The sequence below is a fragment of the Schistocerca gregaria genome, chromosome X (genome assembly GCF_023897955.1).
Source record: "Schistocerca gregaria isolate iqSchGreg1 chromosome X, iqSchGreg1.2, whole genome shotgun sequence".
NCBI lineage: Eukaryota > Metazoa > Arthropoda > Insecta > Orthoptera > Acrididae > Schistocerca > Schistocerca gregaria.
In genome coordinates, this window is record NC_064931.1 from 411,909,174 (window position 1) to 411,934,109 (window position 24,936).

Genomic DNA, 24,936 nt, shown 5'->3' on the forward strand with positions numbered 1-24,936 from the left:
ACATGTGATATGAAACTTAACGCTAATCGATATATGACCTTACCAATATACTATTAATAGGAAAGTAGTTCCAATCGCTTTATCTATTTCTTTTAAGTTTTAGTAACGAATTAAAGGTTGGCACACCAGTATCTCTTCCTTCTCCACATTCCGTTGTTGGTTTTAATCCACCAGTGTAAAACGAATGTGTATCGGTGCATATTTTTCAATACTATTACAGGAATAACGATTTACGTCCCTCAGGATTTGTTGTTTATAAAAGGTTGGGTCAGTGACGTTCTGATATTCATTTTTATCTTACTCTTCTCCGAGCCACTGGTATCCCTTTGGCTATTCCTGAGGGTTGCGCTCGTTATATAAGACACCAATCTACTACTGATGACGAGGACTAAATGACCAATATAATCTGTATCGGACACGACAACTTCCAAAGCACAGTAGGCCATAAAACACACAAGTAATCATGCTTCATTAGTTTGCGCGATAAAATGGCGAATTTAAAGTGAAATCGTGTCTCAGGTTCGACCATTATCGGGACATTTTATACCACCAAGCGCCAGCTCAATAATTATCTTGTTAAAACACACAGAAGATTTTTCTCGTAACTAATAACTTATAGATCCTTCTTGCTATCTTAGATAAAATATTCCAGGTTTTCAGAAAACGTCGGACTAACGCCAGCTTTTCTTCTGTGTAATAACTTCAGGCACATCTGCTCAGCGTGATCTCTAGCGAAATGAATAATCACAAATATTTATTACACCTCACAGCGTGCTACTCTAACCAGCGTAGATCTGTGTAGTAACATTTCCTTCTGAGAAAACACGGATTTACGATTTTTTGTTCCACTACTTTTATAATATCTAGCTTCATAGACTGCTTGCAATACATTTCTTCCACCTCAATTTGGTGCTCTGCGGCCTCTCATATTTATTATTTTTTATAATTACCTTCCCGCTATACGCTCTGGCCGTGTAGTGAAATATTAGTGGTTATCCTCAAACCGGACTGCTCCTATTGTAGTTTAACTGCCGACCTGTGCTTAAAATATATCTGCGATTTACGAAGGACAGAAATGAGATAACAGATCAGAGATGCAATGGGTCGAAGTCGGTGTAAGAAGGGCAACGAAGTGCCACGATTCGTACTCTGTCCAATATGTTAGGTTCCCGGCAAAGAGAGAGCGAAACTACATTTATAACGAGCGATATCATCTGTTCGGGTTAAAAGCAATGCATCTTCGCGTATTACGTAAACCGCACTCTCTTTCCTCGCTTCACGCAACATTTATGCCTTCTGTCAACACACATAATACGACTACAAATATATAATTCCCACTGTGCAACCCTACACTCAGTTCTAGACCCATGTGTTACTCAACACGTTAATTTAATTGGGCCGTTGCGTAACCTCGCAAGCAGCACGGCCCTTGAAGTAACTGCCAGTCGTACGTGGAAACTAGCTACCACTGGCAGATATTAATTTTTATTTCCACCTCCTTATGTAGCGTTAAAATTACAGATACTAGAACCGGGCACAAAGGCGAATTAACAATGGAACTGGATCTCACGTTCCGAGACATTGAAATCCTGAGATTTATGTGAGGCAAGAGCACAGCTGTACCATTTGATACAGTTTCATGACTCACTCGTGAACTTGTAGTAGGCCAGAAAGAGAGAGAGAGAGAGAGAGAGAGAGAGAGAGAGAGAGCGAGAGAGAGAGAGAGAGAGAGAGAGAGACGAAGGTATAATTTAGTGGCATTGTTCTAGAAACATTTTTCTAATGTCGACTGATATTATTTTCTGTTTACTCTCCTCCACACACGCTACCTGACTCTGTATCCCTCCCGCCCAGGTAATAACTTTTTACTTTAATACGTTTGTGCAATGAGCGCGCCGTATCAGGAGTTACGGGATATCCAGAATGAAAATGCGACGCGTCTCGTAACATATCTTCTATTGACTCACCATCTATGCGTAACCATGAACTATCGCGAAACATTAAGAGACAGACATTAAAATACACGAACAAGTTTCATGTGCGACATGTCAGTATCTCAGCAATATAGTGCCGTACGTTTAGTCTAGCTCTTGCTAAGCTCTCTAATTGCAGAACAGTGCATTACTTGCAGCTACCGTGTAAATGCTAAAGTTCGTCAGCTCTATGAACAGGCGCCCCTAAAAGGCAACTCTGTGTATCCTTGTTAATTATCGAACTGGGCAAAGATGTGTTCTGATAGTTGCTCCGTTCTGTAATGACCCACAATTGCACTCAGATGTCTTCCCTTGATATAATGCACTCGTTGAAGCCTACGACTACACTGAGAAATCATTTAAAACTGTTTGATCTTCATGTGCGGTAATGAAGAAACAAGGACACAAACAAATCGGCGTGTCTACCACAATGCATCAATACCTATAGATGTAGACTAACGAAACTGTGCCGAACAAAAGAGTGAGACAAGGTTGTTATTTATCTCTCACACATTTTAATATTTATGATGGCGACCTTCAGAGAGCCGAAGAAATGAATAACGACCGGATTCTATTTGAATACAGACAGAACACTAAATTATGTTTTACATGCCGACGACATCATTTACAAGGAATTGAAAATGACATGCAAAGCCAAGTGTACACATTACATTTACTCTGGAATGCTTATGGACAATCAACTTCTAAAAGAAAAACAAAAGTTTTGCGATCCTGTGTACAGACGCTGTATGATAGAATCACTACTAGAAGATCACATGTTCAGACAATACCATCATCAAATATTTAGAAAAATTGTTAACAGACTTACTACCACCATTAAAGCTTTAAGGTCAATAAAAATAAAAATTATGTGGGCGTTAGACAAGAAAGTAAACAAAGATCAAGGTTTACAAAACAATGGCTATTTCCATCCTGCAATACGGAAGCGAAAGTGGAATCTCACAAAAAGATAAACGTCGACACTGCAGTCCACTGAAATTAGATTCTTGCGAGTTTTAAAGTGACACACTTTGGAAGTAATGATCCCAAATGAAGACGTATGCAAGGAATTCAAGTCTGCAACTTACTGAGTAAAGTAAAAGAGAACACGGAGCGTCAAGCCAAGTTCATTTTGAGCACGTAAAGAAATGGAACTACCAGCTGGAACTTAGAAAACTGAAGCAATAATGGACACCGCAGCATGTTGCTAATCTAATCTTTGAACGAAGATGACGAATATTTGTACCAGCGAACGAGTTAGCGCATTGATAAAACACCAGACTTGCAGTCGGGAGGACGTTTCAAATCCCCACCAGGCTATCCAGATTTAGGTGACATTGTATGCGTACATCGTTTGAATCAAGTGCCAGGATGATAACTTTTCAGAAGGATGCTGACGAAGTGCATCCCCATTCTCCCTCAGTCCTTCGTTTTCTTATTTATCGTGTTAGTGATTACAGTTTATATCATATGAACAACTATATCGTCAGATGTAAAGGAAGTTATTGTATAGGTTGGAATATTAATCGGTAAATATGTTAATTCTGGCTTCTGTTTAAAGTATCTATAACACTAATCTAATGCATCACAGGGAAGCAATTAACGACGTGTAACTGGATAACAAAAAAGTGAATTTCCTTTCCTTTCATTAGTTGTCCCTTCAGAATACACAGCCTTACGTGAAGCATTGATGTGTCAAAACCGGAAACAAATTTTGGCGGTAGTTCTATTTATATCTCAAACGATTTTAAAAGCTATTTTAAAAAATACTTCATAATTTTCTTGATACTACTGAGAATTATGTGCTGCTTCACTAATTAAAATGATAGACCACAGTAACGCAAGTTTTGTATGCACTGAAATAACAGCTAAATCTTCAGCTCTGTGCAAACGCACTTCTATAGGAGAGCTCTGTTCATACCTCTAAAGTACATGTACGTCCCTGTGGCATTGACGTTTGGGGACGGTTAATCCCTTCAGTCGAAGCTGTGGAACTTAACATCTTGGCAATTAAGGAACTTAAGAATGGAGCTGAACTGATGATATTCTCTTAATATACCAACACACAATTGCACGACTTTTTAATGGAAAACGAGCGAAGTTCGCGCAGGCATTTACTCTTTCGGATCGTTAGTCGCTCATCTAGTTACCTTTACGATGTAGGAGTGATATAAGCGATACGTTTGCTGTGAAAGGATCGAACCAGTCACTTTTCTTTCGATGTATCGATTTATTTCTCTGTAACCAATGTTAATTTGAGTTCATTGGCGGAAGATATAAATTACGAGTTTAACATAGGACCCAGACTTTCCTATATGATTACTTACCTCGTTTATTAGATGTATTTCCGGCCGTGATGGCCTAGTGGTTCTAGGCGCTTCAGCCCGGAACCGCGCGACTGCTACGGTCGCAGGTTCGAATCCTGCCTCGAACATGGATGTGTGTGATGTCCTTAGGCTAGATAGGTTTACGTAGTTCTAAGTTCTTGGGGACTGATGACCTGAGCTGTTAAGTCCCATAGTGCTCAGAGCCATTTGAACCATTTTCTTAGATATATTCCATAATTAATGATCACCTTTTGATATTGTAGCTCTTCTTAATGTACATGCTTGCATGAAAAATGGACAAAATTGTCATCATATACAAGGAAAAATAATGCGGGTGTAACAATAAAAAAATTGATAGTTAACGAAGTAGGGTCATTAATACATCTACTAATATAGTAAACAAAACGATAGCGCCAGAAATAATGGCAACTTGTTTATGGTATTATGTTTAATATGACATTGCTGCACAAAATTGCTAATAGAGGTGTGTAACGCAGAATCATACAAGAGACACTGGAGACAGCACATAGTACTCAAAAACGAATGAGTGAATGGAAATCAGTAATGCAGTACTGTTGTATAACGTGGAAAATTTTTCCAGCGTTTATAAATTGTAATATTATGTGCTGAAACATTCTTCTTTACTTTGCTCCATTTGATAGAAGGCACCCTTAAAACATCTTAGCGTTTATGATACTACCTGAGGCTGGGATTAATCCCGAAGCGGTGTGGCAAAATAAACCATCATGTCACAGAAAATTAATTTGTTTACTAGCACATATTGCCATTCCACAGTATAAATGTTCAAGAAGGTCTATACCTCTCGTTCTTTAAGATGGTAAACATACTGCCACTTGTCTACAAATCTCATGAGATCTGTAACCACATTTGCTGACTCCTATAGCTTGAGAATTTTTTTCTTGTCTCTGTCAAGAATGAAATATTCTTGAACGAAATATCCATGACCGTTTGCGGAACATCCCTTCATAATCGGGCAGCTCTTAATAAAATCTGCATTCTGATATTCGTGCCATCTTTTTACACAAGACGTCCCACGTATTTTGCTTTGCGTCACAAATCTAGTCGCAATCGACTAACGAATCATAACGCAGAAAACGAACACCGTGTTGCGTAAGTTACGTTCTTCCCCTTAACTGTTAGATACTATTACCAAAGCATAAATTTTATGTTGTACGATACACTCAGCAAAGTTTAGCACCAGAACTCTGTTATAGTATGTCACAGCAAACAGAATTTAGTGCTTATAAAACCCTTCTTGCAAGTACCCTTGAATTTCAAGTATGTGCCGTAAGCAATATATGTTAATAAGTTAAAATTTATTCACTGAGAAAATATCTAAGATATGATGACCAAGTTCAAAAGTATGCTTAACGTGGAAAAAACATTCTTACGACAGCGGTCCACTGTCAACAACTTTGGTTAATTTAGAGATATACAGAATATGCCCTTCAGAAATAACCCATTATAGCGCCGGAATAGCACCACGGATGGAAAATATTCATAAACGAGCATTTATCGCTGACAAAAATCTCTCTGGCGTAGCAGAAAACCAGGAGTCTTATGTTTTAATACGTTTTATAATTTTTTGTATTCCGTAATCCTGTACTGGAACCGGATTAGCATTGGAATGCGTGTAGCCGTTGCGCTTTGTGGGATGTTTACCACGGGTTCATTATAATTTTCTGCAACGACGATGCAGTAAATAACGGAGACAGCGAAGGAACTACATTGCGAAGAAGAGTTAGATCAATCCAAATCCCATAATACGTAATGCGGACAGTCTCGTTTCCAGGCAGATGCACTGCAGCGTTTCAGTATCGCAGCGACAAGAGAAAAATCGTGCTCGGCTATAGCAATCCACTAGACGGTAGAGAATCTATTAATCGATGGAGATCTACGATTCGTCGGTGTTCAACCGTACGAATCTGAGTGAAAGGGTTGCATTTTCTTGGTAATGTTGTTGTAATCCGGCGTATAGCGAGTCATAGATGACTGTAAGTGGCCAGTCACGGCGTGAAGTAGCAAATACTAATGATACAAAATTGCAGAGCCTGTTGTGTTCAGATGGACGATGCAAATTTCGTTCGGACGTGCGTGCATGTCTGAAGGTACATGCACTGCATCGATTGCAGCCGTTATGAAATACATGAAATGTCCTCTCAATACCGTATATGGACAACCATAGACTGTATAACAGAATGACGACAGCGAAAATTTGTGTCGGACCGGGTCCCGAACCCAGATTTACCGCTTATCACGAACGGGAGATCCGGATTCGAGTTCCTGTCCGCTACGAATTGTCACTGTCGTTAGTCCATTATACAGCCGATGGTTGCCCATTCTCGCAAATGCGAATGCGTTTCAAATAACAGTGAAGTGTGTGAACTGCGGAGTTGCTTTCAGACAATGATAGACATTCAAAAGATGCGGAGGATCGTCTGTGGGCATATACACCAATACAGGACTGCTATTATTTGCACATAAACAGCCTAAGTAGGTGGTAGAATACAACAAAGCTGTAGCGAGCCGTAAAATAGCAGCAGGTGCATAACATGAACGCAAACGTCTTCGTGAGGCGGTGTCACCCGCAAGGTCCTTTAACAAGGGACCATTAAGAAGACGCGGAGTGGAGGAACATCATAGATGGCGCAAAATGCATCAACTGCTATTTAGTTCTCTGACATTTCATGATTTAGTATAAAGGCTAACATTCCCCTTGCTTGTATCTGGAAGGAGCACCTAACTCGAAAACTGGGAATCAGTAAAGACAAACGTGCAGTCTTCGACGTCGTCTAAAATAGGTCTACACTGTTTGAACGAATAGTGACGAGATCCTGCGGTCTATTAGTGTGCCTCATGCAAGGAACTTTGGTGACTCATTAACTTTTATGAGCGGCTATATTATTTCCCATAGAGCTCAGTTCAGACATACTAATTTGGAATGACTAATCACTGCCTTTGAACTTTAATCCCATGAAACACGTTTGGGATTCGCTCGGGAGACGCATTGCACCTGGACCAGTACGTTCCATAACACTAGTAGAGCGTAAATCTGCTCTCCCTCACAATAACCACAAACCGTAATACGGTACACTTACCATCGTTGTTTCCTCGCTTTCAGGGCTGGTTTGCTTTACAGATCACTTACTCCTACTTGTTAGTAGGTTACAAAAACGTAAGTGATACTATTCATCGGGGAAGCCTTTTAGACTATCTAAATGAGTTTGGATTGTCTAAGAAACAGGTCAGCCAGCTGAAAGACAGCGTGATACAGACGAAGAGTAAAATGAAACTTGGAAATAAAATAAAGTTCATACTGGTCACAATTTCTGGTCTGAGACAAGGACATGTATCACGTATCATACAATGAAGAAGATTATACTAGAAAACTATAATGTAAATTTTGCTGGAAGGGAAATTGGAGACGAAAACGTCGTACATTTGGCGTATATTGACGATTTAACCTTACTTTGCAGAACGAGGTAAAGTTAATACAACTGCGAGAAGTAAAGGGGAGTGCCGAAGACCAGATTTGGCTACTTGTTAACGAAGCCAAGGCTGAGTATCGCCCAGTCAGTCGCCGACGAAACAATGATGTGGGGCGGCTCCTGATATTGTCAGTCGGGAAGACGTAAAATAAATGGCTTCAGTGACGATGACAGAGATGGAAGATACAGAGATGTGGAAACCATAGTTACTGCATTCTCAACAAAATTCTAAAGTGACACGGGATGACGAGACAATTCAAACCCAGACTAGAAAGCCTATAATCCAACCTGTAGTGTTATATGTATTTGAAATTGGACTATAATCGTCTACTCACATTAGAACGGAAGATTTCAAAGCAAATACTCGAACCAGTGCAGGCCATAATTACGGTCGAATGGTAGATCGGACATAATTAAGAACTTGAGAAACAGTATGAAGAACCAGACACAGTGGATCCAATGAGGAGTAAACGCTGTAGGTAGCCATGTCAAGTCGTTAGAATCACTGCCTTGCATTGACCTCTAACTACTAGATTTTGTGCCACATGGAAGGAGACCACCTGGCAGTCCAAGACAAAAATAGAGTAATATTATGCAGCACAGTTTGAGAAGAATGAAAGAATCAAAGGGAAGAAACGATGTAACGGCTTGTAGTACCGTTGATCTGATCGAGGAACGATAGTAATGACAGCTTTACTGGTGTAAAAGTTATCCCGTCCTATCTTCGACCATTTACACTGTAATTAATGAACTCCTAAATCGCAAAATCCAATACACTGTACTATCTCTGAAATGGCATCTTGTCAGGTATGTTTTCGGAGTAATTAAACATATGCAGGGTGTAATAGGTATGAGTACAGATATTTCTACTGCTGACTGAGGACGTCGCTACCTACGTCATTTGCAAAACTAGTAACTATAGCTATTAGAAGTCGTATGTTCTTAGATTTGTTAGTACCTCCAAGTATATGTGGCAAGAACAAGCCATCAATGCTTATTTTCCTCTTGGAAGTAGGTAAGATGTTGAAAAGTGGATACGTGAGCGCAAAGCGGTAAGTCTATACTGAAAGGCAAAGTACACCTAGTCGTGCGGTTAAGACAGTGCTGAAAACGTCAGGTCGTAAAGCTTGTAGCGTGTTTTTAGGAAGACTGTTTTATGCACAGAGGAAACAACCAATACAACGATATGTGCACATATTAAGGCATCACATACAGAAATATCTGCACTTACACCCGTTGCGCCCTTTATTTACATGTAATGACTGAAATATCGTTTGATCATCTACATCTTTTGCTCATCGTACCTGTGGGATTCTGTTTTGTCCACCCCCAACTGATGACCATTTCTTTCATTATGAAAACAAGAATTGATTAACTTGAGATAAAAAGTCTCTGAAGTAATTACAATTAGTTTCTGATTAACCAATAAATACCGTAGCGACAACATAAAAGAGAGAACACAACAATAATATCCACAACAGAAGGACACAATTTCATTGTCGTTTGAAACAAATGGGCGGGAGCAAATTAACTAAAGGGATGTCAGGTTTGTAGAGAAAACTCCAGAACCACGATATCCTAGTTTATAATCACTAAAGAAAACCTACAAACATTAGGAAACGAATTAGGTGATAATTCAGTAGAGAACTCTTCCTAGTAAGTTATTCAACGGAGTTAATCGAGATGAACGAGCAACAAAAATACTATACAAACAGAGGAGCTCAAGAAGTAGATAGTAGAATACCAACAGTAAGTAGTCATCACAGTAGTCGGTAAAGTAACAGTTTTGCCAAACAACTTTTCTTCCATCCACGTACTTCTTGTGTGAATGAATTGTAAATGTCCCCTAAATAACACACACATCAAAAAAAGTTTTGTTTCATTCCGGTTCCCAGAACTCCTGCAGATAGACGTTGACTGTGGATGTTGTATCACAGACACAGTTCCTTTGACTGTTCAGAGATGCCACTAAACCTGCCCAAAGATGTAAACAACCACTCATGAGCAGCTCCTATTAGACGTAGGGGGTCCGACAGACGGTCAATACCGCGGTTCGATCGCGTCAGCATTGTTACTTTGTTCCAGGAAGGGCTCTCAGCAAGGGAAGCGCCCATGTGTCTCTGAGTGAACCAAAGAGATGTTGTTCGGATATGAGGGAGATACAGAGAGACAGGAACTTGGATGACATTCCTCGCTCAGGCCGCTCAAGGGCTACTACTGCAGCGGATGACCGTGCTACCTACGGATTACGGCTAGGAGGAACCCTGACAGCAACGCCACTATGTTGAATAATGCTTTTCGTCCAGCCACAGGACGTCGTGTTACTACTCAAACTGTGCGCAATAGGCTGCATGATGCGTAACTTCACTCCCGACGTCCATGGCGAGGTCCATCTTTGCAGCCACGACACCATGCAGCTCGGTACAGATGGGCCCAACAACTTGCCGAATTGACCGCTCAGGATTGGCATCACGTTCTCTCTACTGATGAGTGTCGCATATGCCTTCAACCAGACAATCGTCGTAGACATGTCTGGAGGCAACCCGGTGAGGCTTAACTCCTTAAACACACTGTCCAGCGAGTGCAGCAAGGTGTAAGTCCCTGCTGTTTTGGGGTGGCATTATGTGGGGCCGACGTACGCCACTGGTGTTCATGGAAGGCGCCGTAACGGCTGTACGATACGTGAATACAATCCTCCAAACGATAGTGATACCATATCGGCAGGATATTGGCGAGGTATTCCTCTTCATGGACGACAATTCGCGCCCCAATCGCGCACTTCTTATGAATGACTTCCTTCAGGATAACGACATCGCTCGACTAGAGTGGCCAGCATTTTCTCCACACATGAACCCTAGATTGAAAATGGCTGTTTATGGACGACGAGACCCACCAACCACTCTGAGTTATCTGCACCGAATCGCCATTGAAGAGTCGGACAATCTGGACCAACAGTACCTTGATGATGGCACGACGAATACAGACATGCAGCAATGCCAGAGGACGTGCTACTGGGAATTAGAGGTACCGGTGTGTACAGCAGTCTGGACCACCACATCTGAAGGTCTCGCTGTGTGGTGGTACAACATGCAGTGTTTGGTTTTCTTGAGGAATAAAAAGGGTGGAAATAATGTTTGTGTTGATCTCTATTCTAATTTTCTGTACAGTTTCCGGAATTCTCGGGACCGAGGTGATGCCAAACTTTTTTTCATGTTTATATATCATTTTGTGTGTTACGGTTTTTATTCGTTCTTCTTACACTGTCTTCGTTAAAATTACTCGAAATCTAATAGACGATAGACGTCGGCCGTGTGTGATGTGTTTGTATTTTTCCTGTTTCGTACATGCAAGGATAAACAACCATTCGGAAATAGTGCGATATGTACTCAGAGCATCACCAACCAAGATGTCTACCAAGAGCGGAGAGAATGTGCGACCAAGTGATGATGAGACGGTCGCGACAAAGCCGATTGTATACCAGCATTTGCAGTACATAATGACGTAAAGATATAGCTAATTTTGTAGTACACCAGCCATTAAAATATGAACATAGTCTTTCATGGCGAGATGCTCCCAAAGGGGAAGCAAAAACGCAAGTACATATTCTAGTATTGCTGAGGTTGCTACTAAAAATAAGAAGCAGGTATATTTGGTAACTCAAACATTTCGTGCAAATATTCTCGTATTTCCAAAATCTTAGCTAAATCAGAGTTAGGAACAAAATGGTTAATGGGCTATCTTGTAAAACGTTTAGTTCCGAGACAAGGAATCCCTTTAACTGGGGGGAATAAATTTAATGTAGAAATAACAGTGACTTTTAAATGCCGGTCAACATCACCCAGCTAGGTGCCAGTGTGCTTAGAAGACTGGACATTACAGTCCATCATGTATGACGGACGCATTTTCTATTTTATACTCCTGTGTTACAATCGTCAAGAGGTTGACGATGACTGTCTTTAGCCTATGAGATAAGCCTGAATCATCAAAATATTCCCGTCTTCGTCAGGAAATTTTAAGAACAAACATTCTCGACATACATAACTCTTTTTTTGTAACGCATCTGACTGGAGTCTGTTGAGCATTTTTATGACGTACTGACTAAACAAATCCGATGAAACACGGGCAATTCTTTTCTGACTACTCTCTATCTTTCAGGTTAATCAGATTTGGTAAGGTTCCCCCACTGACCACCATGCTCTAGAATTGGTCGGTGGAGAGTTTTGTATGCATTCTTCTCTGGATTCTTCCAGTGAATCTATATATTATTTATCATCCCCAGAATTTTAATAATACTGTTTTTCCACATCAAACAACTCCGGACGGATGCAGCCGGACATCTGGCGGTTTTCCGTAGATCTAGCGATACATCGGTAATGATGTAATCGAACAGCATCAAGTATTCTCCTTTATTTACGCCGTTTAATTAATTAATACGTCAACTGTAGAGTCACACGGCCCACCAGTGTTTTAGCAGGACAGTTTATGGCATCATTCAGTATATAATTTTAAGATGTACCTCCAATAAGTGACCGAGGTATGTGGTGAAGTGGTGAGACATTGGACTCGCATCCAGAAGGATGGCGGTTCAATCACCGTCCCATCGACATTTAGGGTTTTCGTGATTTCTCAGAATTGCTTAAGGCAAATGCCACAATGGTCCTTCGGAAAGGATATGGCCAATATTATTCCCTCGTCCTTCGCCGTCCAAACTTGTGTACCATCTCTAATGTCCTTGCAGTCGACAAGACACTTAACCCTAATGTCCCTTGTTTATTTCGAAAATGTGGAGAAGGTGCCAGTACGAATTAGCACTTTTTCTTCGCCCCCTGTTCTATCCGTGAAGTTACGCATTATTGGAAAACACACACTAATAACCGTGAATGATTGTATCACGCTTTATTTAAAATATATTTAGAAAGACTCTGCAGTTATCAAAATTCAGTGTATTAGCGAGAGTCTGAGGTCACATTACGCTTAATCGTGATGCTAACAAGCTCTGACATCATAAAAGACATCGTTTCAGATCAACACGATGCCGGTGGGAACATGTGTGAAGGTAGTACCGTGAGGCCACGGAGAAGCGCACACGCGCCTATATATTTACGTTCCGTAGAATCTAGCCGCGAGTTAAGCAATTCTCGGGGGAGACGAGAGAGCCGATTTGAAGTCCTTACAAGGAAGGTAATCAGGCCTCGAAGGCAGCGTGCGGTCGCATGTTTAGGGGCGGTAATGCGACGGAACCACATAAAGTGTCTGGCCGCGAATCTGGGCACCCATCGCTTAAGGGCGCTTCGTTAGCGTGGGCCGCGCCGGCCTTCAGAAGTGGACTCTCTCTTCCTCAAATCACCTTCGATGCCGGCTTCTTCGCCCCTTGTCGATATTCTCTGGCCGCGTATGAGCGCCTTTATTTTTGCCGCCTGCAGAAAATGTTGCCTAATGATGCGCGGCAGGCTGCGTTTGCCTGCTCGCGCGATGCTATCAGACGGTCCCGTTAAGACTACCGGCAACGCACAGCGCCGTGCTCGTCCTGGCATATTTTCCCTCCGCCTGCGGACAGCCTCGTCAATGGGCTGATGAGCTGCAGGCGGAGATGGCCATCTCGCCACTAATTAGGTGGCTTTCTGCTAGAGAATACAGACGTTTACGATTCAAACATTGATCAGTTCACTCCTACAAGATTCGCGCTGGTATGTAGTGTGGGAAAATAGTGCGCGGCTGTTGGTATAACGTTGGTCACATGGCTAGAGGCGACGTTCAAATAAGGGAGGCAATGAGAGTAACCTTAGTAGCATGTAGCCCCTCTAAAACCACCTAACTTCAGATCGAATCGTATGAAGTACTAAAAACTATACAGTGAGTAGAAGTCACGTGCAACGCCGACCTTTAGATACATCAAAATCTTAAAGACAATAATCACTGCAAAGCCGGACACCCTTGTGGTCCACGGAAGTAGCACTAGAGAGCATTAGGCCAACCTACATCTACATACACTGCCGGAAAAAAAATAGTACACCTGGAAAGACGATATCGATTTTGACCCGATGATGGCTTGTGATACCTGGGGGATAGTAGATGGTTTAAACGTCGTCCGCCAACTTTTAGCGTAGTGGCATAGCTACCAGAGCGCCGTCTGTGTCTACCCTTTACTGTGGATTGGAATGCCCACAGCCAGAAGGCTCAGTGTGGTGGAAACGTATGAAGCAAGCGGGCAACCATGGCAGGAAGATGTACTCGTGCTTCCTACAGGCTACTGAGCGAGTTTAAAAAGATCAAATTGTGGCCTTCCGAGTGGCTGAATGATCCTTTCGGAGAATTTACGTGCTGCATCAGTTGTGCAACGATGCTGGTATCAGTGGTCACGTGAACACTCTCACACCTGTACAAGAGGTTCCGGACGTCCACGCAGCACGGACGCCCGCCAGGATCGTCGTATTGTAAGGGCAGCAGTGGCAGATCGTACGGCTAACACAGCACGGATAAGAGGGCTCGTGAGCCTAGTCGTGTCAACACCAACTGTTGCGAAATGGTTTCTAGCATTTGGCTTACAGTGAGGCACACGTGTAGCCCGCCCTCCACTCACACCCACCATCGACGTGCACGGCTCGATTGGTGCCGTCAGAGGATCACTTGGAAAATGGAACAGCGCGTTGAAGTCTGTAGCGATGAAAGCGGATTGTGCCTTCAAGCAAGTGATGGTCGTTTCCATGTACAATGTACACTACTGGCCATTAAAATTGCTACACCAGTAATATGGTGTGCTACAGACTAGAAATTATACCGACAGGAAGAAGATGCTGTGATATGCAAATGATTAGCTTTTCAGACCATTCACACAAGTTTGGCGCCGGTGGCGCCACCTACAACGTGCTGACATGAGGAAAGTTTCCAAGCGATTTCTCATACACAAACAGCAGTTGACCGGCGTTGCCTGGTGAAACGTTGTTCTGATGCCTCGTGTAAGAAGGCGAAATGGGTACCATCACGTTTCCGAATTTGATAAAGGTTGGACTGTAGCCTGTCACGATTGCGGTTTACATTGGTGCTCGGGTTGGTCGAGATCCAATGACTGTTAGCAGAATATGGAATCGGTGGGTTCAGGAAGGTAATACGGAACGCCGTGCTGGATCCCAACGGCCTCGTATCACTAGCAGTCGAGATAACAGGCATCTTATCCGCATGCCTGTAACGGATCGTGCAGCCACGTCTCGATCCCTGAGTCAACAGATGGGGACGTTTGCAAGACAACAACGATCTGCACGCACAGTTCGACGACGTTTACAGCAGCATGGACTATCAGCTCGGAGGCCGTGGCTTCGGTTACCCTTGACGCTGCATCACAGAGAGGAGCGCCTGCGATGGTGCATTCAACGACGAACCTGGGTGCACGAATGGCAAAGCGTCATTTTTTCGGATGGACCCAGATTCATCATGATCGTCGCTTCCCTGTTTGGCGACATCGCGGTGAACGTACATTGGAAGCGTGTATTCGTCATCGGCATACTGGCGTATCACCGTGCCTGATGGTATAGGGTGCCATTGGTTACACGTCTCGGTCACCTTTTGTTCGCATTGACGGCACTTTGAACAGTGGACGTTACATTTCAGATGTGTTACGACCTGTGGCTCCACTCTTCATTCTATCCCTGCGAGACCCTACATTTCAGCTGGATAATGCACGACCGCATGTTGCAGGTCCTGTACGGGCCTTTCTGGATACAGAAAATGTTCGACTGCTGCCCTGGCGAGCACATTCTCCAGATCTCTCACCAACTGTAAACGTCTGGTCAATGGTGGCCGAGCAACTGACTCGTTACAATACGCCAGTCGCTACTCTTGATTACCTGTGGTATCGTGTTGAAGCTGCATGGGCAGCTGCACCTGTACACGCCATCCAAGCTCTGTTTGACTCAATGCCCAGGCTTTTCAAGGTCGTTATTACGGGCAGGGATGGTTGTTCCAGGCACTGATTTCTCAGGATCTGTGAACCCAAATTGCGTGAAAATGTAATCACATGTCAGTTCTAGTATAATATATTTGTCCAATGAATACCCGTTTATCATCTGCATTTCTTCTTGGTGTAGCAATTTTAATGGCCAGTAGTGTAAATCTGGTGAGCGCTGTCGCGTAGAGTGCAATTGTCCGAGACACACTGGTCCCACTCCAGGTTTCATGGTCTGAGGTAAGATAAGCTACAGCTCTCGTTCACCTTTGGTGTTTCTCGAGAGGACGCGAACAAGCGCGCGGTACTTGCCGAATGTTGTTTGACTCCTTCTTTTGCCGTTCTTGAAGCAGGAAGGTGATGTGTTGTTCCAATAGGATAACGCTCGCCCACACACTTCATGTGAAACTCAACTTGCTCTGCAAGAGGTGCAGGAACTTCCCTGGCCTGCACGAGCTCCAGACTTGTCTCCCATCGAGCACGTGTGGAATGTGACGGGTTGAGAAAGTACTCACTCGTGCGACTCATCAATCAACAACTGTTACAGATCTTCGTGAATAGGTCGCGCAGGAGAGGAATAACGTATCCAGGACAATACTCGCCGATCGACTGGATGTCATAGTCAGCGGCAGCGTTGGCACACATGGAGGCTACGCTACACTACACGTGTTTCAGCATGGGTCGATACATAGTACCTCAGAACCTGTGCTATTGATCTCTAAATACAATTGTCTCATGTAATCCACATGCACTTTTGCCAGAATGAACCTTGAGTGAATTGGAAATCTCTAAAATGGTGTTCTAATTTCTTTCCCCGGCAGTGTATATGCTCTCCAAACCACTGTGAAAAGTGTGACAGTTGCAAGTTTTCCCTGTACCACTTTTTAGGGCTTATCCCAATCCATTCGAACATGGAGTGCGTACAGAATGATTGCTTAATCGCCTCTGTGACAACTTCAATCAGTCTAATCTCGTCTGCACGGATCATATGGAAGTCATTCGTTGGGGACTGTAGTATATCTGTAGTTTCCTAACTTAACAGTAGCTCCTTTTAAGTAATCTGTCATGAGATTATTCACGTCAATCTTCAAGTGTCTGCCACTTCAGGTTTTTCAGCATCTCCGTTACATGGCGCAAACAAATCTGTCCCATTCTTTGTGTACGTCCAGTATCTCTCCTGTGCTATGGGCGCCATATACTTGAGAAATATTCTAGGATGTGTCGCACGAGTGTTTTGTAAAAAAATCTCCTTTGTTGACGGACTGCATTTTCCGAGTATCTTACCTCATCAGAGACTGCAATTTACTGTATCGACGTCTCTGAGCATATATATGTGGTGATCAAAAAGTTTCCGTTTGGGGAGGGAGAGGGGGGGGGGGGGAAGCTCTTGCTGGGTTGCTGCAGCGTACATAAAACATACCGCGACTCCGATGCGGGTATATTAGCAACGGCGTGAAGGAAACGGATTCGTGTGGACTTCGAACGGAAACTGTCTGATCGCCTCTCACACTATCATTCCATTCCATTTTATATTCCTACAAAGTGTTACATCCAGGTGTTTGATTAACTTCTCACGGTTGGGATTCACAATCATATAATATTTCTTAGAAGACATCTTAGTCGCCGTTGAGTGTATAAAACATTTACTATCACGATTGCAATTTCGGCCTTACGGCCATTTTCAAGTAACACTGCAAAAGTATTTGTCTCATAAGGAGAACACAGAAAGTGCCACAACCCGATTTCCCAGAAACTCCAGGAAGTGGAAGAGGAGTCAAAATAAGCAAACACTTTTGTCGGCTGCTTCATAGATACTCGACCGATTCTCAGAAAAACGGCGGTCAAAATTTTCGGCGTAATTTAGCTGCGCTTTCGAACACAGTCCACTGCAAGCTCCAGTTCTAGGTAAAATAATCCATTATGCGCAGTTCCTCTCGATTTTTTCCAACATTTGACTATTTTAGCAATATTAACGACGTTTCTTTTTCGAGTAAGGTTCATTCGAATAAATGTCACAGTGACGAACCTGTCTTCACGTGATGCTCGTGGTATTCGGAATTTCTGTGATTTCAATGTTTATACTATCGGTATTGTCCAAGGGAATGCACCAAATCTTCCAGAAGAATGAACATAAGAATAAAATATAAGCAATAATATGAGAAATGATACAAGAATGAAATATAAGAATATGAGAATTTCAGAAGATTTTATCCCCGAAATACCATACAGTCGTATATGATTATAATAAATGTATAACACTGTGAAATCTAGTAGTAATTCCACGCCCATGAAAAAACTAACTTGACGAGAAACATTAGTGTAGTAACCTTCTACGGACAGGAGTAGATAAAAAACGGGATAAAACATTTAAAAAATACAATAATCGGGTTTAGAACATGGGGTGCAAACCCGGGAGATACACTAAAGGCATTATACCGAAAACAATTGCGAATAATTTTCTCATTCATTTATCGATTTAAAAAACCATTCATCAGACATACAATTAGTAGACGAATATGACAAGAATATTTCATTATACAGTGGAAAACATTCGTGGGTAGACAAATGGAAAACAAAAATAAAAGTTATAATCGGGTTTCGAACACGGTGGGCAAAAGTGTGGAGCCGTAACACTAGCCACTGTGCCACCGCTTCGCTTGAGCCAGTGATTTGCTAAATGACGTACACGTAAGTCGAAAACTTTGACCGCCGTTTCCTCAATAACTTTGAGGTATCTGCGTATAAGCCGAGGCACGAGTTCGTCTATTTTAATCCCTTTTCCATCGAGTGATGTTTCTGGGAGATCGAGTTATGTTACTTGCCTTGTCGTCCTCGTTAGCTGACTGTCCTGTGACTACAATATCGGTGAGTCACATTTGGAATCAATCTTTTCATATTCCTTTTGTGGAGTGCGCAGTTTCATATTTACGAATATTTAATATTTGCACCGCTTTGGAATCTTACCATGATCTGAATGAACAGTTGTTGAGCTTTCTTGAGACAGTACTTCAGTATAGACAATTACCTCATCTGTGAAAAATCAAAGTTTTCTATTAGTAATGCCTGCCATGCCATCAAAATGCGAAAAGAACGGCAACGATCGTAACAGATCGTATCCACCACAACCAAATCTAGAAATCATTAACTCGTTATTGAGTTAATTTGTAAGGTTGAAAGAGAGTGAGGTGGCGCAGTTACAAGCGTATTCGGCAGAATGCCAGTACAAATCTCAGTCCGGTCATTTACATTTTGATTTTTAATATTTTCCCTAAGGTTTTCTCTGAAGGGCAAGGCCGATTACCTACCCTGTCCCAACTTCTAATTACTTCATTATCGACGGGACGCAAAGCCGTAATATTCCTCCCTTTTTGCTATAAGGTAGAAGGTTTCAACGTCACTAGATGGCTATTCGTTGGCGCAGGGGGACACGATTGGGCTTCAGCTGGAAGAAGGCAAAATGGATCTCACTGGAGAACTATGTGCGTCAGTGGACAGGTGCAGCCCATGGAGTGCTGTGCTGGAAGAGTACCTAACACACTAACACAGTTTCCCAATTGAAGCATGCTCGAAGAACTTAGTGCAGCCGCCTGTAAACAGAAGGATTACATTTTCGTTCTAATTTCTTAAATGAAGCATTCAATCCATTATGAAATACGTAATACGTATGTGTGTGCTTTGCAGTACTAAACGAATAAATAAATAAGTGAACATCGAAATGTGTCCGTCAGACGCGGAAACTAGTAACATAATCGACTTATGTCACTTACAGTCTGAATTGCTGGGAGAAGCTTGTCACCGACTGCTATTCCATGGTGTAAATCAATTCAGTTTAGCTGCAGTTAAATAATGAAAAGTTTTGACGTGTTCTCACTTCACTAACTCAAATTCAGTTGCATCAAGGGTGAAAGGCCTACTGCAATAATACAACCGCTCACCGTCTTTCCACCTGGGATCATTTCGTCCAGCCTTTTTAGAAGATATCTATATGGGTCCCGAGCCTTCCTTTACGGCGTAAATAATACAGAGTAGAGGTAGTCTTAAAATGAGTATTATGATATAGTGAACTGGTGGCTGGAAATTAATACTTAATTTTTATTTAGACAAGCAGTTTAAACTTTACAACAGTTCCTTAGGCTCATAGCAGCTGTTCGAAGTGACGTCCTCACATCTTATTGCATGTATAACAGCGACACTCTCTTCGAAATATAGCTGTTCTCTTTTACAATGAAATAGACAAATAGGACCCTACCAACAATTACTCTTTGCTTGAGTTTCATACACTAGGGATTCCCTATAACTCCATTGGAAAAAAATCATGGACGTCGACGCATAAACATAAGTAGTTAAGGGAATTCGCGCTTCATCCTTATGGCTCATTCTAGATCAGATACCATCTAAAATACTAATGTAATACTTTTGGATTCTTAGGTCAAATACTCTACCTTCTGTACAGCATTGATTTTAAATGGTCGACGGGTCACCCGTGGTTTAATGTGAACACTATAGTACCGTAAAATTTTACTTTTTCGGTCACATAATCAAAGAGAAAATAATTGTGTCTTATAAAAGGCGGAAACTCATACAGAATTAACCTTTCTCATAAACAGGGAATTAACGAAAAGGAAAATTCGGTATCATAAAAAGTGGAAAAAGAAAACCAATTGGAGTGAACGGGAGGTAAAGCCTGTAGTCTGACAACTACGAGCCACCACCCACATGATTAGTTACAATGTAGCCGATGTTTCAAAGCACGCTAATGCACCTGTGCTCCAACGGGAGGTTCCATTCCGAATACTGATGGTGCGAAATATTTTCAACATCAGTGTTTGGTCGGTAAGCAGAAGAGAGATGGTTGTGTGCAGTTCATCATCATCATCATCATCATCATCATCACCATCATGGATTGCAACAATGGTTTGCGTTATATCTCACACTTACCCAGCTATCACATGAAGCACTATTGATGGGTGGGTTGAAGTCGATAGAGCACTCGCTGTTTCTTGCTTCCGTCGCAGTACGAACTCGGCGCTACAGTCTCGCAAAACAGATCTAAGCTGGGCATTGTACAGCCCGGGAAGAAGGGGGATTTTATTTCCGAATTTCCGTGCGTTCTGAGATAAATCCATTCAGATTTGTAAAAATGTTACAGTAGTAAGCAATGGCTAGGGTAGGATGTCTTCGCGTCTCTGACTCCGTTTTTCCTAGTGTTTTTGCTCCGGTATAAGAGATAGGCTGTTTTTTATGATGTTGCAGATTAATTTTATTTCGACTATTTAGACAAATAACCTTCCCGTCACCAAACTTCAATTAACCCATGGGTGCGAAGTCGCTTGCGTGTAATCGTGTTTTCTGAGGCTTGATTCAGGACCCCTCCAACATTTTCCTAATTGACTGCGGAAAGCCACAGAAAAACCATACATTGGTAGCAGGTTTACCCAGACGAATGGTCGTCAGTCAACCGCTTGGATAAGATCCAGCTGTGGCTCACCTCCCTGTTCTCAAGAATTTTATTCCCAAAAATATGCCATAGCATTGGTAGAAGTGTGCACTATGTCTTTTTTTATGGACGAGTGTGTAAGCAAGCACAGCTCACTTGACCAGCATTCTGAAAAGTCTGGGAAATGAACTGCAAGAAATTGTTCCGAGAACTGTTCCTACATGGACTGGAAGGAGGAAATGAGATTAACAATCTAGACAATTCTTTGTTTTGTTTAGACTCCACATATTTTAAGTTCCAAAATACTGTAGCAGCTCAAGAAAGGCTTTTATAGTTTTGCACTCTAGGGAATTCGGAGGTGTGCTAAGGACGCATATATCTATGGTGAAGTTTAGCGTGCGCACATTAATGCGCAGTGGATTTCGGAGAAGTCGCCACCGCCCACTCAGTGCCGGTAGAAATTTAAACAGCGCTGCAAAATGGCCCGCGTTCATTGTTATTCGAATGTAGCGCTTCTGCGCGAGTTTTGATATAAGCCCGTGCCTACCAGGAGCGGCTTTCAAGGAACTTGCCCACAGCCGCTGCCAGACAGCGAACGCTGCATTTCAAGCACCTGCCTTTTGCAAAATATGTTCAAACACATTTGTCAACGATGTCTTGTGGAGAAATGTACTCGTAATGGTAATCAATTTATTATTTTAAAGCTCCCCGTCACTATTGCACAATGTAAACATGTTTACATTCTACGTGTTCTCTGCGTTTACTTATGCGCTCAAACTGCTCGTAATTTATGTTACCAAACTGTGAACAGAAGCTAATGACTGTGGCGGGAATCCGGATTCCAGTACCAGTTAAGGATTTTTTAGTTATATTTCCTGTTTTTTTCTTATATATCAGTCAAGGTTAGGCAATTCATTGTGCAGTAGAGCGTAGATAACTCTAGGTCGACACAACACTGGTTTTAAATATTACTCGGTTTTATTAAAATAACAGATGTCAAATTTATATGAAGCCCCAGAAGCATTAAAATGTAGCCATAAGTATTTGTATCGCTCAGTATGTAAAAATTTCTTCCATTCAATGCGGATTTCTCGCTGAAAAGAAGCCCATGTTAAGCGTCAGTTATTCACACAGGTCTTTCCTATTTATCATTGGCTATGAACAGATTATGCAGCGGAACCTCCGCTTTATGAAAAATCTTATACCTTGTCATTTGGCGAAGACAAGCGACTTTCATTTTCAATTTCATGCTCTGGTCTCATTTCCGCGAGTGCGATCCATCTTTATATGATACTGACGTAACATCAATGTTAGGCCATCGACTGCAGACATTAACGCCATATTTTCGGATTCCGGCTTGTCGCAATATTTCATTATAAGTAAATAAATTAAATGTGTAGCTGTCCTGAAATCAGATATTAAGATGTTACGTTAATTGATTTTCCCATCGATTGTTTCTAGAACAACTTCATAATTACAAATGAAAAGCACAGTACTGTGTATCTCCTACATAATTAATTTATTTTCTTAACCAGTTTTCGACATACAAACCATCATTACACTTTAACTGACTGTCATCGTCAAAGAAGGTACAATATTCGTGAACAGCATTGAAAAGACGGTACACATCAAGAATGAGGTTCAAATACAGGGTAAATGTCATCTTTGACAACAACGTGATAAGGCTACTAAAAAATTAAAATAAATTATTAAGTAAATATAAAGTGAACAAATCAGAAAACATTAACACTAAACTAAAAAAAACAGTGCGTATGTAACAATTTAAACTAAACTAACAGTGCTGCTAAAATAAAATTTCTATGTGAGAAGAGTATCGAAAAGTAGCTAGAAGAGACATTAGGAGAAATGGAGGAACAGAGTGGAACAGGCAGTGTGAGAAGCATTTGGAAACCTCGAGGATTAAATGAAGTTTAGGAGAGGGGAACTATTTAGATGTGTTTGGTGATTTAATGCTAAATCGGGACTGTAGGCCTGATTGTTGATATTCATGGCTTCCAAGAAATAAAATTTTTGGCCTTTGTTTGCTATGTTGAGTACATGAGACTATGACTCAGCATATGCTCGGAGAATGTGTGGTTATAATTCTGAAACCTCCAGCTATGTTCATGTTCAGGCAGCCTAGTTGCTACGTATCTGCCTGACTGATTAACATAAAACTTACTACAACAAGGACAAGTCATTTTGTATACCCAACTATTGTCTTGTGATTGGGTCTTACTTTTACTCTTGAAAATACACTGCGCTGTGTGTTTCTCACATAATAGGAAATACTACAATTTTAGGATTTCACTATTTTGGCTACACTTTCTGGTACATGTCATAGGTATGTATTACATAGGTATGTAGTACAATTTTCATTTTATTGTTTTGGTGAGCGATGCACCTCAGAGAGTATGGATTTCCAGATCCTAAAGTTTTTAAAAAGCAACTTCAGCAGTAAGATACATTTGCGGCAAAATCAGATAAAGGGAGCAATGTTATGGTTTTGTACAAGATTGATAATTGGAAAAAAGTCAATGATTTTCTGTCTCCCAATTGCTTCCAAGTCCTTCCAAACGACTTTTGTCTTAAATATTGATAGAAAGTTTTGAGCAATATTTCTTGAATAAATAATCTTTGAGTATAAACATTAAAAAACTGTTTCAGGTGTGAAGATGTTATGTGTGTATGTGTATATGTGGACAGGCACTACAAGACAAGTCAACATTCTTTTTAATAACTTCAACGATAAACATGCTGATTGTTGAAGTTATCAAAAAGAATGTTGAACTGTCTTGTAGTGCCTGTCCATATAGGCACATCCACACACAACGTCTACATACCTGTCCACAATTGAGATTTAAACCATTGTCACCAGTACGCAGAAACGTTGTTTCTAAATTTATAGACAAACGAAAACTACATACACAGCAATACTCTCTGGCTCACAACGCCCAGTAACCCACAAATATGCAACATTCTTCTCAATGGCACACCATATTTAATCTGTTCACATGTCCGAAGATTTGAAAAACTTTTTGAAATAATAAACTTTATTTCCTCAACCAATAGTCATAATTCTGTTCAAACTGGCCGTATGCTACACAGGAAGCAAAAATTGGAATTATACCCTCGTCTATGCTCTCTCTACTGTTCCTTCCAATGCTACAGGAAGTAATACGAGTAAACAATCCAAGAACAGGTGTAAGAGAGTGTAGCCAAAACAATGAAATTCTAAAACTGTAGGATTTCCTACCATGTCAGTAACATCATAGTCCAGTGTATTTTCAATAGTAAGTATAAGACCCAATTACTAGCCAGCACTGGTGTATACTAAATTACTTGTCCTGCTTGTCATAAGATTTATATTTCGAAGAGTCACACACATAGCAACTAGGTTTGCTGATCATGAACGTAGCTGGAGATTACAGAATTATGATTCCTTATATGCTGAGCATATGTTGAGCCACAATCCAGTGTTCCCAACATAGCGAACAAAGGCCAAAAACTTAATCTGTTGGAAGCCCTGGAAATCAACAAGCATCTGGCCCACCCTCCTGATTTAACATTAAATGACCAAACATAGCTCAATATTTCCCTATTCTAACCTTCGCTTAATCCTTGTGGTTTTCAAATGTTTCCCACTCTGTCTCTTCCAGTCTATTCCTAAGTTCTCTTGTGTTTATTCATTTTGTTGTGATCGTCTATATACTCCATATATTCTAATGTTACAAATGTCAGTAAATGTAAT

At 41.4% G+C, this 24,936-nt stretch overlaps 1 protein-coding gene across 1 annotated transcript in view; it reads left to right on the forward strand.

Annotated features, from left to right (window-relative positions):
- Positions 1-24,936, forward strand: part of LOC126298105 (neuronal PAS domain-containing protein 4) — a gene marked incomplete at its 3' end in the record, with an annotated part of 1,124,810 nt that overhangs the window by 1,000,512 nt on the left and 99,362 nt on the right. The window lies entirely within an intron of this gene.